Genomic DNA, 8,490 nt, shown 5'->3' on the forward strand with positions numbered 1-8,490 from the left:
TTGGTGTTGTTGTAGATGAGCTTGCATGTTGAATTCTTAGTGTTCTAAGTAGTTTGAATGCTTGCTATGGCCTCTATGTATCCCTATGAGTAGTTGATATCATTTTTGTGAAGTTTTGTTGAGAAAATTTTGTGGGCTAATAAATTTCAGAATTTTGTTCATAGGAAAACCATGAATATCTTTAGGAAGTTTGGCTCTAAGAAGAACTCCAAGGGTGTTATTGGGGAGTCATCTGATAGTGATCTTCATCCTTGGAGGTTGGCAGAAGTACGGCCGTGTGAATGGCCACACACCCCATTCCTGGAAGAGGCTGAAATCCTTCAGGAGTTCACACAATATGCTGCTAATGTTGGCCTCACCGACTTCATCACAGATGAGTGTGAACAGCGCCAAATCCTCACAAACATCTTTGTTCAAAGTTTTACTTTCCTGCCCAGGAATAATCCTCCTAAAGTGAGTTTTGATTTATATGCTGAAAACCATCATATACCACTTACTGAATTTTGTAACATATGCATGATCCCTTCTGATGGGAGCTTAGCCGAGCCTAGGCCGGCGGAGTTTGAGACCTTTTATCGCACTTTGACAGTGGGAGATGAGAGAGGGGTGTCAGTTATCACTACCGCTGGCTTGCATTTTCCTGCGGTTCATTACTTTGCTATTTTCATTGCAAAATGCTTGCTTGCTAGGGAGAAGGTGGGTGCGCTCAGCTCACCAGACCTTGCTGTTTTGCGTCGTGCATTAGAAGGTGACAACACATATAGCTTGGGAGCTATTGTGGCTCATCGCCTCCACCTTAATAAATCCAAGGGTAAAATTCATGGTGGGATTTATGCTACTCGTTTGGCGGCTCACTTCGAGGTTGAGATACGCCATATATGATTATCCTCTGACTAAGGTTTACCTAGACCATGCTGCCATGGACCACCACCATTTTACTGATGATAGATCTCTTGACATTCCTATTCCTTATAACCTAGTTTTTAGCATTAAAACTCGTGATATTATTCCACTGCCTTCTCCTGCTTTGTTTGATTCTGTTGCCAGGGGAGGATATAGGATCATGCATGCAGACATCATTGCCTACGCTCAGGCTGCTGCAGAGGCAGAGGAGGAGTCTCAACAGTGGGATCAGTGGATGCCCGCTCCTCAGTACCCCTACTACCATCCAGACTTCTGATCGGCCAAAAGCCTAAGCTTCGGGGAGTACGTCTTTCCCACCAACATTACATTCATGCTCACTTATTCATCTTGTCAGTGTTCACAATTTTTCATTGTATCATCCATGTTTAAATTTTATTTTTCTTACTTTCTTCTTGTGTGTTTGAAAAAAACTTTAGAAAAACCAAAAAAAAATAGTTGTACCTAGTTTACTTTCCATGCATGATTAGTAGTAATATTAAAAAGAAAATCCAAAAAGATTTCCTTGTTCTTCTTTTGCTTGTTGGGAGTGTCGGTGTCAAAACCGGCGGATCTCGGGTAGGGGGTCTCGAACTGTGCGTCTAAGGTCGATGGTAACAGGAGACAAGGGACACGATGTTTACCCAGGTTCGGGCCCTCTCTATGGAGGTAATACCCTACTTCCTGCTTGATTGATCTTGATGAATATGAGTATTACAAGAGTTGATCTACCACAAGATCGAGATGGCTAAACCCTAAAAGCCTAGCCTGTATGACTACGGTAATGATTGTCCCCCCTCCGGACTAAGTCCTCCGGTTTATATAGACACCGGGAGGATCTAGGGTTACACAAGGTCGGTTACAAAGAAAGGAATCTACTTATTCGATCGCAAAGCTCCCCTTCCACGCCAAGGAGAGTCCCATCCGGACACGGCTGTAGTCTTCGGTCTTCGTATCTTCACAGCCCATCAGTCCGGCCCATGGCTAACAGGCCGGATGCCCGAGGACCCCTTAGTCCAGGACTCCCTCAGTAGCCCCTGAACCTGGCTTCAATGACAAGGTATCCGACGCGTAGATCTGCCTTCGGCATTGCAAGGCGGGTTCCTCCTTCCGAACTCTAAGATGGTCTTCGGACGTAATGGTCGTGTCCGGACCTGTAACACACACCACACACAACCGAAGAGAATATAATAATCCACGAGTCCAATCCGCTGACAACTTTTTGCAACATGACATCATGTCCGCCCGGTCATAATTTCGAACCGTTTTTCGTCTGCCGCTCCACGTTTTGAGACGCAGTTGCCATTGACACGTCTTGTCAAAGCAAAGATCGTGTCCCGTTATTGCGGGATTCTCATCAATACGAGTGTGGGTAACCCAATTGTGCCGTTCGCACAGCCCTTGGGAATAGCCGAGTTTCGGGGCGAGTGGGGAGGTGTTCGATATTCACTGCCTTTATAAGGGGATAAGGATTCCCCCTTCTTCTCCCACGCCTTCTCTCTTCCTCTGCACTTCCACTCTTGAGCTCTAGCGCCCAAGTTCTCATCTTTTTCCCACTCGAGCAAGCAGTCAACCTTGTCCGGACCCGGAGGTCAAGGCAGGTGGATGGCCTCCTCCGTCAAGGAGAAGGACATTACTGAGCTTCGGGCGGCCGGGTACTTGGCGAAGGAAATCGCACACCGTCTTCCAGCCCAGGGGCAAGTCGTCCCCACACTGAAGCCCAATGAGAGGGTGGTATTCATCCCCCATTTCCTCCACGGGCTAGGGTTTCCACTCCACCCTTTCGTCCGCGGGCTGATGTTCTATTACGGGCTAGACTTCCATGATCTATCCCCGAACTCTTTCCTCAACATCTTGGTGTTCATCATCGTGTGTGAGGCCTTCCTCCGCATCCATCCCCACTTCGGGCTGTGGCTCAAGGTCTTCAACATGAAGCCGGAGGTGGTGGATGGCCATCACACGGAGTGCGGAGGTGCCATGGTGAGCAAGCTGACCAATGTCTCCTGGCCAAAAGGCACTTTCATAGAGACTGTCAAGGAATGGCAGAAACAGTGGTTCTACATCACAGAACCCCGCGGCGCCACCTGGGCCACGGCTGCCGAATTCAACTCCGGTGCTCCCATGCAACTCACCTCCTGGGTTGAGAAGAACCCGAACTGGTGTTCGCCAAATGAGCTGATAGCACTGCAGACGCGCGTTCAAAGCATGGTGGACAAAGATATCAAGCTTGTCGATGTAATCCAGGTGATGCTAGTTCGCCGGATTCTCACATGCCAAAGCCGAAGCCGCCCTCTATGGGAGTTCAATCCGAAGAAGCACCATACCTTGAAAAGGCTCTTCGAAACCACTCACGAAGACGCCTGGAAGTTTCTCTTCAAGGGCAACGAGACACCGCCGGCCACAGACTCGGACCGCGGGCATGACATTAACAACCACTACACCACGACACTATAAAGACGACATGCATCTGTTGGTATAAGTGAGAATCGCCGACACTTTTTTGTCCCAAATTATACCGACACACAGTATATTAGTATTATTATAAGTTAGTGACACATTATCTGTCGCCAAAGCTCATAAAAACACCATCAAAATTTATGTCGGTAGATGGAGACAATGCCGTCCATTTATGTGTCGCTAATTCATGTGGACACAAAAAGTGTCGGCGTTTTCCTTCAACCCATGTCCCAAAAATATGGCGCCCAGAGAGAGCCATGCGCACGCCATGCCAAACATCCGATTCGCACTAGACCAGAAAAAAGAAAAAAGCAGACCCATCGAACCCGACCTGTTCGATCCCCAATCTCACCTCTCTCTCTCTCTATCTCGCCACCCACACACCCTAACCCTAATCCGACCGCGCCGCCGCTCCCAACCTGCGCGCCTCCGCCACAAACCATCCGCCGGTCCCCTCGCGCCACCACATCTTGGACCCCGGCCTCCCTTCCCTTAGTCCGAAGTAGCAGCAGCGCCGTCTGCGATGGAGGAGCACCGTCCGCCGCCGAGGAACAGCAGCGCCGTCCGCCACCAAGGATCCGCCGCGCGCCGGGAACAGCAGCACCATACGCCGGAGGATCCGCCGCACCGACTGCTGTTGAGGAGCAGCCTGCCGTTCTTCTTCCTCCACCGGCGACCCCTGTCCCGGCCCCGCCTCCAGATCTCAACAAGTAAGATGCAGTTTTTTTCCTTACCTATCTTCTCGTATGTTGCTATATGGAGTCCATATTTTATTGTGAATGGTTTATAATCTGATGGTATGCCTTGCGTGATTATAGTCGGGTGGTTCCAGGTCTAGGTCATGGCATCAGTGGTGTGGCGTTGTTCTGTTTTCTCAATGAATAGCAGTCACTTGTTGGATGGGAATTGCTATTGTAAGTCATCTCAGCGAGTAGTATTGACCCCCTAAAGAAAGGAGTATCGACACAATACACAAAATTATTAGGCTGTAGATAGTATGGGGTACATCAGTACATGGACATAAAAAAGTAAAGGATATACATGATAGTGTTTGCTTGTCTTTGTCAGGTTTTTTAATTTTCTTTTTGTGTGGCTTCACACACATGTGCTTTTCCGCCGTACTGTATCGCCGCAGAGACAATACTTGCAGGGATTGTGAAAAATAACTTGAAGCATGCCCATTAGTTAGTAGAGCATATATTTGCATTGCAGCGATGACTTTATTAGTGTGTGTGTTCACTTCTAGGTCACTGCATCATGTCAAAAAAAACTGGCACCGCTACAATTTCTCAAAGAAAAGGAAGTTCATGTGAAGAACCATGGCGACACATGTGAGGAAAATATATTTGAGTCAATATATATACACATATAAATGGATGGAAGGAATGTTCATAAAGATTGTCTATTTGTTCTTTTCTGTGAGGGAAAGACAGTTTATTAGTTGTTAGTTTGAAAAATTGTAAAGAAGATAGTCTGCAGTAAATGTGTATAAAAATATAGGTCAATGATATACTGTGATAATTCCTCCTTGTTTTTTGTCTGCAACAGTTGATTAAATTTTTTGAGGGGGGGTTCAAAAAAACACTTCTTGAGCTTCTTTTTGAATGGCTGAATAGATTAATTATGTTTTAATCCGAAGTCTTGCAAGTGTGCTTCACGTGTAAAATTTTCCTGCGATTAAAAATCCTGCCGACCTATTCTGAACCCAAATCTGTATTATCCACTCGTCAAGCCTATGAAGGCCCACTGGCTGGGATCTTATATGTTCAATTCTTAATTGTCGTTTCAAATCCTTGGACTAGTGGCTGGGATCGTATTAGTTATTTGGAGATACCTATTTGTACGGAAGTTCAGTTAGTAAGTTGAATATAGCCCTCTTGTTCTAGCCATGTGCAGTTGAATTGAATATTCTCGGTCCGCTGCTCATTCTTGATTTTTGCAAAAAAATCTAAAATCCTTGGTCAGTGGCATGTTAATTATACATTGCTCGCTAGTTCTATGCACATACAATACTTGGTTGGGACTGAAAACTGTAGCACTTGAGCAAGAAAGGCTGACTACCGATTCATTAGCATGTCAATAAAGTCAATCTGGTCTTCCTCTATGAACTTGTTAGGGCTCATTAATAGCATGGTTTTGCTCACTGAAATAGGAGAGGAGCTGCACAAAACAGAAAAAGCACACATGGACAAGTACACTTGACGCAAGATTGACGAAATAGAGGAAGAGAGCATAGGTAAAAACTGAGACCAAAGGCACTGAGACTTGAGTAATAATTCCAGTAAGCTCATAGTACTACTTCCACAACCACGAATGGTAAATTTTAAAAGTACAAATGAAAGCATAGAAATTAACACAAATTGCTAGTTTAGGTCTTCAATGATTTCCGAACAGATTGAAAGTCCAAGCCTTGATGAATTGATAGTTCACACATGTTTTGTGAAGTATTTTAAACGAAATTGCAATTGAAATCCAGGTGCAGCTACTGTAGATATATTTGTTGCAATTAGTACACATTTTTTCCCTATCCAAGGTCTTCTACTATTTCAATACCCATCATATGTGAAAATTTGTGGTGATAAAAGAAATACATCTACAGTCTGTAATTCGTTCCTGAAAGTGAAACTTAACAATATCAGTGAGTGCTGAAATGTACACTCTTGTTTGATCTAATTTCTCGATTCCCTTTCCTTGTACTTCTAAGAAAATAATTAAGTCTTGCATTAGGTATAGAACACAAAGACAACATTAGTTGCATCTTTTATTGAGGAAGAAACTCATTAGATCTATCTAGGTTGAACAAGTTTATGTCTAAACTGTCATATTTATTCACAGATTTTGTCTGCTTGCTTCAAAACAGAAATGTGGCTTTTGCTTGCTGATAATTTCGGTTATGTTGTGGCTGCCTATTACTCAATATGATCTCATTTCATATCATCAATTTCAGGAACATTATCTCAGCTGTCGTTGATTTCAGAACAGATAGTTAGCATTGTACCTTCAAGGGACTATCCTTTTGCCTACTGAGCAAACAAAACAAATGTGTATATATATTTATTTAAGTGAAACAACATGCTCCCATTTTTGGTCAATCGGTGGATCTGACTAATACATAACTACATATATATGTGTGAGGTATTATTCATGGGTCATTTTTCGTAATTCGAGTAAGCTGAAACTGATGGTCTCAGATGGTTTGTGTATTAACTTTGATCAGAACCTGCATCTACAAATACTGAGTAGAGGGTTGCCTTTTGTGCAGGAATTTGCAGCAGGATCCCTTGACTGCTCTCCGCTTGTCCTCACTCCTTAGACTTTCCCTTTGCTTATCACCATACATTTTATTCAGAGTGGTGTCAAGATGCATCTCCTCTGCCAAGATGATGGGCAGAGGGCCTAAGCTCTAGGTGAGCTCCTCCACCAAGCATGTGTTGTATATTGTATGATGTTTGCAATCTAATGCTTTGCTCTGATATTTTAATTTCATGTAACATGCATACTCTCATGGATCTGTACGCATGTGTTTGTAAGAACTTGTACGCATGAGTTTGTAAGAAGTTGAATGATGGTATGATGCTTTATTTTCTACAAAGTTGGGCTATATGCTCACTGCTGCTTCCTGATAATTGTGCATGTAACTGGCTTTCTTCACTTCATTTAAATGATTATTATGTTTTGGGCTTTGACTTATGCATATAACAACACTACCAAGCCAGTTTGTTGTACATCTTCTGTTTTTGGTTGTTTGGACTCAAGAGTAACTCAGAAGTTTGAAAAAATGTACTATGATAATATTGCTCAAACATATGGTGCTTTTGTAGGGTCAAATGGTGGGAAGTATCAAGTCGAAGATATTATGGCTTTTCTACATATTGTATTTTCTTTAAATGGAAGTTGATGTCGGTTTGGTGATCGAAGACTTGGGCTCTTCCATAGTGTTTTGTAGAGTGATCGAACTTAAGTCTCTTATGAACTAGGCCCATATTTTATAACATGCCACAACTTGTATGTTGACTTGAGTATTTTTTTCAATGGTTGTAGCAAGGAAAACTAATGGGTCTTCTATATATGTTGAATAAATGCGTTGGTCAATGGCATTTTGTGATGAATAAAAGAGTGTAATTGTTGGTATATCTATTGCAAAGTGAACATGAATTGAATATTTTAAATTTATTTTCATGTTAATATATGTTGCATTTGCATTTGTGCTGAAATGTATGACCCTGGCAGCAAATGTGTCGGCAAAACTATTGGAGGTCGCAAAGACTGATGGCATAGCATACTTATAGAGAAATTGTCGGGGTAGCAACGGCCGTTGCACTATCTGTCGGTATAACACGCTGTCAAACGATCTGTCGCTGAAGACATGTCTGTTGCTATAGCCCTCACCAACCCAGTCAAACTGTTCGTCGGCATAGATTTATCTGTCGCTAAAGACTTTTCCCGGCAGGACTATAGGCAACAACTCCTTTCTGTCGGCAAAAGTCTTTCCCGACACTAAATGTGTCGCCTTAGGTGACCTATGCCGACAGATTGTTTGACGCTGCTTTGGGTGTCGTGGTGTAGTGCACCTCGCCAACGAAGACATGTCTGTTGCTATAGCCCTCACCAACCCAGTCAAACTGTTCGTCGGCATAGATTTATCTGTCGCTAAAGACTTTTCCCGGCAGGACTATAGGCAACAACTCCTTTCTGTCGGCAAAAGTCTTTCCCGACACTAAATGTGTCGCCTTAGGTGACCTATGCCGACAGATTGTTTGACGCTGCTTTGGGTGTCGTGGTGTAGTGCACCTCGCCAACGAGGTATGTTATTTTTAACACATCCCCTACTTGCTTGTTTCAAGGATGATATCTGATTTTTTTTATTATCATTGCTTCTTCACGAACGGATGGAGAGGGCGAAGCGGATCAAGTGTCCGGCTCCGCTGCCTGAAGAACCAGTCATCCCGCGTTTAGCGAAGATGCTGGTGTCGGCGCCCTATAAGGCGCCGGAGAAGAAGGCCAAGGGCAGGGCCAAGGTGGTCCGGAGTGGGCCCCGCCACAAGGGCGCTTTGGACGCGACTTCTGAAGACAAGACCCGCTCCTCTGTCGCTGAAGACGACGATGATGAGGAGGAGCAGGAGAGCGATTCTC

The 8,490-nt window shown here is 44.2% G+C and overlaps 1 long non-coding RNA gene across 1 annotated transcript; it reads left to right on the top strand.

The window, feature by feature from the left end:
* The first annotated feature begins 3,640 nt into the window (after positions 1-3,640).
* On the top strand, positions 3,641-7,488 carry LOC119300665. Its single transcript, XR_005146551.1, has 3 exons — positions 3,641-4,067; positions 6,620-6,764; positions 7,179-7,488. It is a non-coding gene; the product is annotated as an uncharacterized LOC119300665 (long non-coding RNA).
* Positions 7,489-8,490: the final 1,002 nt, after the last annotated feature.

This window comes from Triticum dicoccoides, chromosome 5A (assembly GCF_002162155.2).
Source record: "Triticum dicoccoides isolate Atlit2015 ecotype Zavitan chromosome 5A, WEW_v2.0, whole genome shotgun sequence".
NCBI classification, from domain to species: Eukaryota; Viridiplantae; Streptophyta; class Magnoliopsida; order Poales; family Poaceae; genus Triticum; species Triticum dicoccoides.